Below are 12,737 nucleotides of genomic sequence, written 5' to 3' on the forward strand. Positions count from 1 at the left end.
ATAGACCTTGTTGACCTCTCTCCAAATGTAACGTTTATGGTTGTGGCCAAAAAGTTCAATTTTTGTCTCATCACTCCAAATTTCCTTGTTCCAGAAGTTTTGAGGCCTGTCTCTGTGCTGTTTTGCGTATTGTAAGCGAGATACTTTGTTGCATTTGCGCAGTAATGGCTTTCTTCTGGCAACTCGACCATGCAGCCCATTTTCCTTCAAGTGCCTCCTTATTGTGCGTCTTGAAACAGCCACACCACTAGTTTTCAGAGAGTCCTGTATTTCAGTTGATGTTATTTGTGGGTTTTTCCTGGCAGTTGTGAACAACATTTTTGTTGGTCTACCTGACCGTGGTTTTGTTTTTACAGAGCCCCTGATTTTCCAATTGTTAATCACAGTTTGAACGCTGCTGACTGGCATTATCAATTCCTTGGATATCTTTTATACCACAAAAGACGTCAAGCTGTCATTGATGTTAGACGGGGCAATACACGGTATTAAGAAATGAGGTATGTAAACTTTTGATCAGGGTCATTTGGATATTTTGGGTTGTCATTATGATTTAAAAAGAGAAAACACAGTAGTTTGACAATAAATGGCTTCACTCAACCAATAACCATGAGTGGAGAAAAAGTTTTGATGTTATCATTCATATTCTCTGAAAAAAAGGCCAACAAAGCAAAAGTTATGTGAGTCGCCCGCCAGGGCCGTGGGGTACCCAGTACCGGGTCAAGTGTTCACAGGGGAATGTCACGGTGGCACCCATGTAAAGGGAAATAGAATAAAGTTTATGTTCGTGACGCCACCTGTGGTATTCGGTCAGTGGGGACCGACGCGGCTTTAAGGGGTCCTCTGGGGTGATGTTATGGCAGCTAGATGGTATAACTTCCCACAGGTGAAGTATATCCCCAGGGCTCCCGGTGTGTAGATGGAAGATGGTGAATGGTGCAGTAAAGATCGAAGACACAGGGTTGCAGTCTCTTTACCTGGTTTACTGAAGACTTCAGGCAGCCACAGTCCAGGGTACCAGATCACAGGGCAGGCAGGGTCCGGCCTGCTTGGAAGCGAATCCAGAGTTCCCTTTTACCAGGTGGAGTTAAAAGCCTTCATCTAGCGCGGTGGTGTTGTAGTCCCTTATTGCATATGGCTTCAGATAAGGTCCTCACAGTTCTTCTCTCTGTCCCCTATATAGGATAGGACAATACCTGTATGACAGGTAACTCGAGTCTTTTTACAGGGACTCTAGCACGCCCCGGGCTCTAAGTGTTTCTGTGTCTTCAGGTGTGTGTGGCGGACAGGTGTTGTGAATTCTGTTGTCGAACTCCCTCCTGTGGTCGTGAATGGTACTTCGGCGAGTTCTGTCCATGGACTCCCTCTGGTGGCTGTGAGTGAAGCTGCTGCTTCTGAGGTTCCTTACACAGGTGACGTGGTTTATCCTTTGGTTGGCTGCTCTATTTAACTCCACTCAGATCGTTACTCCATGCCAGCTGTCTATGTTCCTGCATTGGTTCAGTTCGCTCTTGGATCTTTCTGGTGACCTGTCTTCTCCAGCAGAAGCTAAGTTTCTGATAGTTATTATTTGTTCATTGTTTCCTTGTCCAGCTGGTTATCATGATTTTGTCTTGCTAGCTGGAAGCTCTGGGATGCAGAGTGGCATCTCCGCACCATTAGTCGGTGCGGAGGTCTTTTTGCACACTCTGCGTGGTCTTTTGTAGTTTTTTGTGCTAACCGCAAAGATACCTTTCCTATCCTCTGTCTGTTTAGTAAGTCTGGCCTCCCTTTGCTGAAACCTGTTTCATTTCTGCGTTTGTGACTTTCATCTTTACTCACAGTCAATATATGTGGGGGGCTGCCTTTTCCTTTGGGGAATTTCTCTGAGGCAAGGTAGGCTTTATTTTCTATCTCTAGGGCTAGCTAGCTCTTAGGCTGTGAAGAGGCGTCTAGGGAGTGTCAGGAACGCTCCACGGCTATTTCTAGTTGTTGTGATAGGATTAGGGTCTGCGGTCAGCAGAGCTCCCACATCCCAGAGCTTGTCCTGTGTGAGTTTAACTATCAGGTCGTGCCGGGTGCTCCTAACCACCAGGTCTGTAACAGTACAGCTGGCCCAAAGTATTAATGCATCTCAATAGAGGGATAAGAGAAGTTCTGAGACCATTTTTTTTTCTTTGCACTGTGTTTTGTCTTTCTTTTCCCCTAAACCTTTGGGTGGTTCAGGACACAGGTGTAGATATGGACATTCAAGGTCTGTCCTCTTGTGTGAATCATCTCACTGCAAGGGTACAAAACATTCAAGATTTTGTGGTTTCATACCTTCCGGGATCTAAGAATGTGAAGGCTGATGCCCTGTCAAGGAGTTTTGTGCCTGACTCTCCGGGTGTTCCGGAGCCGGCGGGTATTCTTAAAGAGGGGGTAATTTTGTCTGCCATCTCCCCTGATTTGCTGCAGAAGTTTCAGGCTGATAGACCTGACCGTTGTCCTATGGAGAAACTGTTTGTCCCTGATAGATGGACTAGTAGAGTTATCTCTGAGGTTCATTGTTCGGTGTTGGCTGGTCATCCTGGAATCTTTGGTACCAGAGATTTGGTGGCTAGATCCTTTTGGTGGCCTTCTTTGTCACGGGATGTGCGTTCTTTTGTGCAGTCCTGTGGGACTTGTGCTCGGGCTAAGCCCTGCTGTTCTCGTGCCAGTGGGTTGCTTTTGCCCTTGCCAGTCGCGAAGAGGCCCTGGATGCATATTTCCATGGATTTTATTTCTGATCTCCCTGTTTCTCAAAGGATGTCGGTCATTTGGGTGGTTTGTGATCGCTTCTCTAAGATGGTCCATTTGGTACCCTTGTCTAAATTGCCTTCCTCCTCTGATTTGGTGCCATTGTTTTTCCAGCATGTGGTTCGTTTGCATGGCATTCCAGAGTACATCGTCTCGGATAGAGGTTCCCAGTTTGTTTCGAGGTTTTGGCGGTCCTTTTGTGCTAAGATGGGCATTGATTTGTCTTTTTCTACGGCTTTCCATCCTCAGACTAATGGCCAAACCGAACGAACTAATCAGACTTTGGAAACATATCTGAGATGCTTTGTTTCTGCTGATCAGGATGATTGGGTGTCCTTCTTGCCTTTGGCTGAGTTCGCCCTTAATAATCGGGCCAGCTCGGCTACTTTAGTTTCTCCTTTTTTCTGTAATTCTGGTTTCCATCCTCGTTTCTCTTCAGGGCAGGTTGAGCCTTCGGACTGTCCTGGTGTGGATACGGTGGAGGACAGGTTGCAGCAGATTTGGACTCATGTGGTGGACAATTTGACATTGTCCCAGGAGAAGGCTCAACGTTTCGCTAATCGCCGGTGCTGTGTTGGTCCCCGACTTCGTGTTGGGGATTTGGTTTGGTTGTCATCTCGTCATGTTCCTATGAAGGTTTCATCTCCTAAGTTTAAGCCTCGTTTCATTGGGCCATATAAGATTTCTGAAGTTCTTAATCCTGTGTCATTTCGTTTGGACCTTCCAGCTTCTTTTGCCATCCATAATGTGTTCCATAGGTCGTTGTTGCGGAGATACGTGGCGCCTATGGTTCCCTCCGTTGATCCTCCTGCCCCGGTGTTGGTCGAGGGGGAGTTGGAGTATGTGGTGAAGATTTTGGATTCTCGTGTTTCGAGACGGAAACTCCAGTACCTGGTCAAGTGGAAGGGTTATGGTCAGGAAGATAATTCCTGGGTTTTTGCCTCTGATGTTTATGCTGCCGATCTAGTTCGTGCCTTTCATTTGGCTCATCCTGATCAGCCTGGGGGCTCTGGTGAGGGTTCGGTGACCCCTCCTCAAGGGGGGGGGTACTGTTGTGAATTCTGTTGTCGAACTCCCTCCTATGGTCGTGAATGGTACTTCGGCGAGTTCTGTCCATGGACTCCCTCTGGTGGCTGTGAGTGAAGCTGCTGCTTCTGAGGTTCCTTACACAGGTGACGTGGTTTATCCTTTGGTTGGCTGCTCTATTTAACTCCACTCAGATCGTTACTCCATGCCAGCTGTCTATGTTCCTGCATTGGTTCAGTTCGCTCTTGGATCTTTCTGGTGACCTGTCTTCTCCAGCAGAAGCTAAGTTCCTGATAGTTATTATTTGTTCATTGTTTCCTTGTCCAGCTGGTTATCATGATTTTGTCTTGCTAGCTGGAAGCTCTGGGATGCAGAGTGGCATCTCCGCACCGTTAGTCGGTGCGGAGGTCTTTTTGCACACTCTGCATGGTCTTTTGTAGTTTTTTGTGCTGACCTCAAAAAAGATACCTTTCCTATCCTCTGTCTGTTTAGTAAGTCTGGCCTCCCTTTGCTGAAACCTGTTTCATTTCTGCATTTGTGACTTTCATCTTTACTCACAGTCAATATATGTGGGGAGCTGCCTTTTCCTTTGGGGAATTTCTCTGAGGCAAGGTAGGCTTTATTTTCTATCTCTAGGGCTAGCTAGCTCTTAGGCTGTGAAGAGGCGTCTAGGGAGTGTCAGGAACGCTCCATGGCTATTTCTAGTTGTTGTGATAGGATTAGGGTCTGCGGTCAGCAGAGCTCCCACATCCCAAAGCTTGTCCTGTGTGAGTTTAACTATCAGGTCGTGCCGGGTGCTCCTAACCACCAGGTCCATAACAGACAGGTAACTTGCAGTTCAGCTGTCCTGGCGGTCTCTGCTATGTGTCTTAGAGTCCCACAAAAGCCTTGGTGTTCCGGCTACCAGTGATCTGTGCTTCAGAGGGAGGCAGCGCCTTTCTCCCCTGATGTCACTCTCCAGGAGCTGCAGCACTTTCTCGTGGCTGCACGGCTCCTTCAGACCTTCTGACACTCTATGTTGGTCTGCTTTCTTCTGTCTCTCTCTGATAATCTCAATCTCTCTTTCCCTCCAAACCACAATATATATAGGGGAGTCACCTAGGAATAGGATCAAAAGCTCCCCCTTGTGGCCTGGAGTGTGTACATGTTGTGTGCATTGTGATTACTTGATAAAAGATATCCTTTATCGCTTCCAAACGTAACATCACTCTCCCTGTGAGGAAAGCAATGCTACTGTGACGACCAGGACCCTGGGGCGCCACATATGGCTTGGTATGTATACTTTTGAGCACAACTGTATACACACTGCACAGTACCACTCCTCCTGCCCTGTATATATACACAGCACAGTACCACTCCTCCTGTCCTGTATACTGTATATACACTGAACAATACCACTTCTCCTGCCCTGTTCTTAGAGAGGTGACATTAGTGTTTGGGAGGGATAATATTGGTTTATTATTTTCAGTATTCCTATGGGAAAAAAATAAATATTGGAAAACCCATTTAAATGGATTATGCCAATGAATCCCCTATCCTGAGTGTTAGAAGTCGAGTTCCCGCCGCTGCACAAGGGGAATCTCGAGCCGTGTCTGCTGCGGTCTCCTATTCTGCATTGGCCACAGTGGAGCCTGCTCAGCGGAGACGTCGGTCCCAGTGTCTCATTGAATCTGATACTGTGCAAAGTGTTACTGCTGCCTCTCCAGGCTCTGCTATTGTACCCTGCACTGGTCTGTGACGAGCAGGCTTTTCTGGGACTAAGTCCTGCTTTGCACACACTGAGCATGCCCAGGGTAAGATCTCTCTGTGGAGGTCTAGGGTCACATGCTCAGGTACTGCAGCAACTTCCATTGGCCCTCCAGGAAGGCCCTGTACCTGATCAAGTTCTGTGGCAGCCTTCCATTGGTCCTTCTAGGAAGGTCCTGAAGTTGCTGCAGCTATAAAAGGTTCTCATGACCGCACGGCCATGCGCTAGTATCAAATATGTACGAGCTCAGTGCCAGTGTGGTCGTGTGTGTGGTCAGGTACCTGGCTGAGAGGAGCAGCGTGTTAGGTTGGGACTGCATGACCACTGTCGGCTCTACTCAGTAGCTGTGTTCCCTGTGAGCAAAACAGGGCACAGCGTTCTCTTTACTACGGGCTCTGTGAAGTAACAGAGTTTGTTTATACTAATTTACTTCACACCCTTACTTAGCAGCAGGTTCTTTCCTGCACGGTGGATGCCAGGTTGCGAACGCACCTATCTCATCTAATAAATTTATTCGGTGCATTTCGCCAACCCTAACAGTATACTAGCGCCAGGATCTGGCTAAGTAATGGCGGATGAACAGCGATTGCAGGGGTACATCCAGCTGCTGGAGGGCCGGTTGGCGTCGCTCGAGCATGCAACCTCAGCGGTGGATGTTGCCACAATAGCTGTCTAGGCTGCTAGCATGGCTGCAGCAGCTTTACCCACTACCTCCTCTGTTCTGACCTTATCTCACCTCCCGTTGCCTGAAAAATACTCTGGGGACATTAAGTCCTGTAGGGGTATCATGATCCAGTGTGGTATACATCTCGAGCTCCTGGCTGCACATTTTCCCACAGAACGGGCAATGGTGGGATTCATAATCTCTCTCCTGTCGGACAGAGGTTTGGAGTGGGCTATGCCACTGTGGGAGCGCAATGATCATGTGGTGTGGAGTGTTCCTCGGTTTCTGGGCACTCTGAAACAGGTCTTTGTAGGACCTCAAGTCACCCATGATACGGCGCTCCAACTGCTGGCATTGACTCAGGGTTCGACCATGGTCAGCCATTTTGCCGTCCACTTCCGGACATTAGCGTCTGAGTTGGAGTGGCCAGATAAAGCCCTCATGGCTGGCTGACCATGTGAAGGACGCTTTGACCACTAGGGAGATTCCCGCCACACTGGAGGAGCTCATAGCTGTATCAACTCGCATAGACCTTCGTTTTCACGAGCGAAGGTTGGAGCGAGCCCAGTGTAGGCAGAGGTTTTGGCTGGCTCCCACCTTCACCAGACCTTTGGAGTCTCTGGTCCAGGCGCCCGAGTCACATGAGGCCATAGATGTGTCACAAGCGGGGTCCAAGTCCCAGTCAGCTCGTGCACTTAAGGTCTGTCAAGTTTGCCAGCAGTCAGGACATCTTGCCTCCAAGTGTCCTCAGTGGTTGGGGAAACGTCAGCGTCTAGTGGCAGTTGGAGGAGGTACACTAAACACGGTGACATTTGCCTCTAAGTTGTCCTTCAAGGGGACAATTACCATAGGCCCATTCTCCTTAATTACAGCCAGCATCCGCGTGTCCCTGTACTCATGCCCGTGTCATTCACCGATTCTAGGGTTGCAGACTGGGCGGTAGAGGCACGTGACATTTGGGACCGCACACAGGATGCCATCTGGACCTCCAAGGAGAGAATGAGGGTTTCTGCTGATACACACCGGCGCCCCGCTCCTACCTTTGCTCCTGGTGACTTAGTGTGGCTCTCCGCCCATAACATCAGACTGCGAGTTGAGTCCACTAAGTTTGCGCCTCGCTACATTGGCCCGTTCAAGGTTCTGGAACAGGTCAACCCTGTGGTCTACCGTTTAGCCATTCCTCCCCACCTTGGTATCACCAACACCTTCCACATCTCTCTCTTAAAGCCCGTCCATTTGTCCCGGTTGTCCGAGTCATCTGCCGGGATGTCGGGTTCATCCACGGATGAGTTTGAGGTGAATGCTATCGTAGGGTGCAAGGTGGTACGTGGCAAGAAATTTTATCTGGTGGACTGGAAGGGTCACGGCCCAGAGGACACAACCTGGGAACCTGTGGAGCACATTCAGGCTCCGCTGCTCATTGCAGCTTTTGAGCGTAGCGAGGCTCAAGGAGGGGGCCCTAGGAGGGGGGTAATGTTAGGAGTCGAATTCCCGCCACTGCACAGGGGGAATCTCGATCCGTGTCTGCTGTGGTCTCCCATTTTGCAGCGGCCGCAGTGGAGCCTACTCAGCGGAGACGTCAGTCCCAGCGTCTCATTGAATCTGATACTGTGCAAAGGGTTACTGTTGTGAATTCTGTTATCGAACTCCCTCCTGTGGTCATGAATGGTACTTCGGCGAGTTCTGTCCATGGACTCCCTCTGGTGGCTGTGAGTGGTGCTGCTGCTTCTGAGGTTCATTCCACAGGTGACATAGTTTATTCTTTGGCTGGCTGTTCTATTTAACTCCACTCAGATCGTTACTCCATGCCAGCTGTCAATGTTCTTGTACTGGTTCAGTTCGCTCTTGGATCTTTCTGGTGACCTGTCTACTCCAGCAGAAGCTAAGTCCCTGCTAGTTAATTATTTGCTCATTGTTTCTTTGTCCAGCTTGCTATCATGATTTTGCCTTGCTAGCTGGAAGCTCTGGGATGCAGAGTGGCACCTCCGCACCGTGAGTCGGTGCGGAGGTCTTTTTGCACACTCTGCGTGGTCTTTTTGTAGTTTTTTGTGCTGACCGCAAAGTTACCTTTCCTATCCTCAGTCTGTTTAGTAAGTCTGGCCTCCCTTTGCTGAAACCTGTTTCATTTCTGTGTTTGTGACTTTCATCTTAACTCACAGTCAATATATGTGGGGGGCTGCCTTTTCCTTTGGGGAATTTCTCTGAGGCAAGGTAGGCTTTATTTTCTATCTCTAGTTCTAGTTAGCTCTTAGGCTGTGAAGAGGCATCTAGGTAGAGTTAGGTACGCTCCACGGCTATTTCTAGTTGTGTGATAGGATTAGGGGTTGCGGTCAGCAGAGCTCCCACTTCCCAGAGCTTGTCCTGTGTGAGTTTAACCATCAGTTCGTTCCGGGTGCTCCTAACCACCAGGTCCATAACAGTACAGCTGGCCCAAAGTATTAATGCATCTCAATAGAGGGATAAGAGAAGTTCTGAGACCATTTTTTTTTCTCTGCAGTGTGTTTTGTCTTTCTTTTCCCCTTAACCTCTGGGTGGTTCAGGACACAGGTGTAGATATGGACATTCAAGGTCTGTCCTCTTGTGTGGATTAGGGTCAGGGGCGGATTATCAGAGGGTCAATATGGGCGGTAGCCCAGGGCCCAGTGGTCTGGGGAGGCCCTGGGCTACCGCAGAGATTGACCCTCTGCTAATCATCTGTGAATGCCCGCCGCCGCCGGCATGTATGTGCCCCCGGACCCGGTGGGCAGAGAGAGGGGGCCCGCATCGGGCCCCTTCTCATCTGCTCACCGGGCCCCTTCCGGCGCTGCGGCGGTTTCCTATTGACGTGCGGGCGCGCACCCGCACGTCAATAGTTAACAACAACAGCCGCCAGCCAATTGGAGGCTGGCGGCTGATGTCGGCCGCAGGCGCACACGTCGCCGGCGTCTGACGTCATTGTCAGTCGCCGGCGAGTGTGCTCTGTTGGAGGGAGCTCGTCGCTGGAGCGCGGACAGGTGAGGAGACTGTTTGTTTGTTTTTTTTTTGTTTTTTTTTATAATGGTGGACACACTGGGGGCAATGTTGGAGGATACTGGGGCAGATTGCTGGAGGACACTGGGGCAGATTGCTGGAGGACACTGGGGCAGATTGCTGGAGGACGCTGGGGCAGATTGCTGGAGGACGCTGGGGCAGATTGCTGGAGGACACTGGGGCAATGCTGGAGGACACTGGGGCAGATTTCTGGAGGACACTGGGGCAGATTGCTGGAGGACACTGGGGCAGATTGCTGGAGGAAGCTGGAGCAGATTGCTGGAGGACACTGGGGCAATGCTGGAGAACACTGGGGCAGATTGCTGGAGGACACTGGGGCAATGCTGGAGGACACTGTGGCAGATTGCTGGGGAAGATTGCTGGAGGACGCTGGGGCAATGCTGGAGGACACTGTGGCAGATTGCTGGAGGACACTGTGGCAGATTGCTGGAGGACACTGGGGCAGATTGCTGGAGGACACTGGGGCAATGCTGGAGGACACTGGCAGATTGCTGGAGGACGCTGGGGCAGATTGCTGGAGGACACTGGGGCAATGCTGGAGGACACTGTGGCAGATTGCTGGAGGACGCTGGGGCAGATTGCTGGAGGACACTGGGGCAGATTGCTGGAGGACACTGGGGCAGATTGCTGGAGGACACTGGGGCAATGCTGGAGGACACTGTGGCAGATTGCTGGAGGACGCTGGGGCAGATTGCTGGAGGACGCTGGGGCAGATTGCTGGAGGACGCTGGGGCAGATTGCTGGAGGACACTGGGGCAATGCTGGAGGACGCTGGGGCAGATTGCTGGAGGACGCTGGGGCAGATTGCTGGAGGACGCTGGGGCAGATTGCTGGAGGACTCTGGGGCAGATTGCTGGAGGACGCTGGGGCAGATTGCTGGAGGACGCTGGGGCAGATTGCTGGAGGACACTGGGGCAATGCTGGAGGACACTGGGGCAGATTGCTGGAGGACATTGGGGCAATGCTGGAGGACGCTGGGGCAGATTGCTGGAGGACGCTGGGGCAGATTGCTGGAGGACGCTGGGGCAGATTGCTGGAGGACTCTGGGGCAGATTGCTGGAGGACGCTGGGGCAGATTGCTGGAGGACGCTGGGGCAGATTGCTGGAGGACACTGGGGCAATGCTGGAGGACACTGGGGCAGATTGCTGGAGGACATTGGGGCAATGCTGGAGGACACTGGGGCAGATTGCTGGAGGACGCTGGGGCAGATTGCTGGAGGACACTGGGGCAATGCTGGAGGACACTGGGGCAGATTGCTGGAGGACGCTGGGGCAGATTGCTGGAGGACTCTGGGGCAGATTGCTGGAGGACGCTGGGGCAGATTGCTGGAGGACGCTGGGGCAGATTGCTGGAGGACACTGTGGCAGATTGCTGGAGGACACTGTGGCAGATTGCTGGAGGACGCTGGGGCAGATTGCTGGAGGACGCTGGGGCAGATTGCTGGAGGACTCTGGGGCAGATTGCTGGAGGACGCTGGGGCAGATTGCTGGAGGACGCTGGGGCAGATTGCTGGAGGACACTGGGGCAATGCTGGAGGACACTGGGGCAGATTGCTGGAGGACACTGGGGCAATGCTGGTGGACGGTGGGGCAGATTGCTGGAGGACGCTGGGGCAGATTGCTAGAGGACTCTGGGACAGATTGCTGGAGGATGCTGGGGCAGATTGCTGGAGGACGCTGGGGCAGATTGCTGGAGGACACTGGGGCAATGCTGGAGGACACTGGGGCAGATTGCTGGAGGACACTGGGGCAATGCTGGAGGACGCTGGGGCAGATTGCTGGAGGACGCTGGGGCAGATTGCTGGAGGACTCTGTGGCAGATTGCTGGAGGACACTGGGGCAGATTGCTGGAGGACACTGGGGCAGATTGCTGGAGGACACTGTGGCAGATTGCTGGAGGACACTGGCAGATTGCTGGAGGACGCTGGGGCAGATTGCTGGAGGACGCTGGGGCAGATTGCTGGAGGACGCTGGGGCAATGCTGGAGGACACTGTGGCAGATTGCTGGAGGACGCTGGGGCAGATTGCTGGAGGACCCTGGGGCAGATTGCTGGAGGACACTGGGGCAGATTGCTGGAGGACACTGTGGCAGATTGCTGGAGGACGCTGTGGCAGATTGCTGGAGGACGCTGGGGCAGATTGCTGGAGGACGCTGGGGCAGATTGCTGGAGGACGCTGGGGCAATGCTGGAGGACACTGGGGCAATGCTGGAGGACACTGGGGCAATGCTGGAGGACACTGGGGCAATGCTAGAGACACTGGGGCAATGCTGGAGACACTGGGGCAATGCTGGAGACACTGGGACAATGCTGGAGACACTGGGGCAATGCTGGAGACACTGGAACAATGCTGGAGACACTGGGGCAATGCTGGAGACACTGGGGCAGATTGCTGGAGGACACTGGGGCAGATTGCTGGAGGACACTGGGGCAGATTGCTGGAGGACACTGGGGCAATGCTGGAGGACACTCGGGCAGATTGATGGAGACACTGGGGCAGATTGCTGGAGACACTGGGGCAGATTGCTGGAGACACTGGGGCAGATTGCTGGAGACACTGGGGGAAATGCTGGACATACTTAGGCAGATTGCTGGACATACTGGGGCAGATTGCTGGACACACTGGTGGTAATATGCTGGACACTGTCTGGGAGTAATGCTGGACACACTGGGGCAATATACTGGACATACTGGGGCAGATTGCTGGACACACTGGGAGTAATATGCTGGAGACACTGGGGCAGATTGCTGGACACACTGGGGCAGATTGCTGGACACACTTTCTGGGGGCAATGCTGGACACTCTGGGGGCAATGCTGGACACACTGGGGCAGATTGCTGGACACACTGGGGCAGATTGCTGGACACTGGGGCAATATGCTGGACATACTGGGGCAGATTGCTGGACACACTGGGGGCAGGACTGGTGGCATGTGCAGAATGTAGACACGGGGCATGATTGGAGACACGGGGCAGAATGAAAGACATGGGGCAGGATTGGATCCTGGGGCAGGATGGATACGATGGAGACATATGGGGCAGGATGTGGAGATCATATGGGGTAGAATGGATACTCATGAGGGCAGGATGCGAGAACATATGGCTGGAGCCAGGAATGAGACACACGGGGCCAGGGTGGGGAATATTATTACCATAGGGGCTAATTAAGGGATATTATTACTGCAGTGATATATTTATTTTATTTTTTGAGTATACTGTTTTAAATGGGGGGGCGGTCCTGTTACTGTGCAGAGTGACACTATATCGCCTTTTTTTCTTCATGTGGTGTAATGTAAAAGTTGTGAAAAATTAAGTAATGTGTTCTGCAAGCGGAGCTCGAGATAACTGTTATTTCCTGCAGAAACGAGTCCTGGCTGGAAGAAATGATGGCGGTCTGTGCTGGATGAAAGATGAAGGACTTCACCTAGAGACGTCACTGGTGAGTCAGTGTTATCTATACACTGACACTATACACTGTATACTATATACAGCGGTCCTGTGTACAATGTCACCAGTG

General features: G+C 51.8%; 1 protein-coding gene across 1 annotated transcript in view; it reads left to right on the forward strand.

Annotated features, from left to right (window-relative positions):
• The window catches only part of LOC138680642 (uncharacterized), a 120,904-nt gene that overhangs the window by 36,739 nt on the left and 71,428 nt on the right, over nucleotides 1-12,737 (forward strand). The window lies entirely within an intron of this gene.

This window comes from Ranitomeya imitator, chromosome 5 (genome assembly GCF_032444005.1).
Source record: "Ranitomeya imitator isolate aRanImi1 chromosome 5, aRanImi1.pri, whole genome shotgun sequence".
In the NCBI taxonomy this organism is placed as follows: domain Eukaryota; kingdom Metazoa; phylum Chordata; class Amphibia; order Anura; family Dendrobatidae; genus Ranitomeya; species Ranitomeya imitator.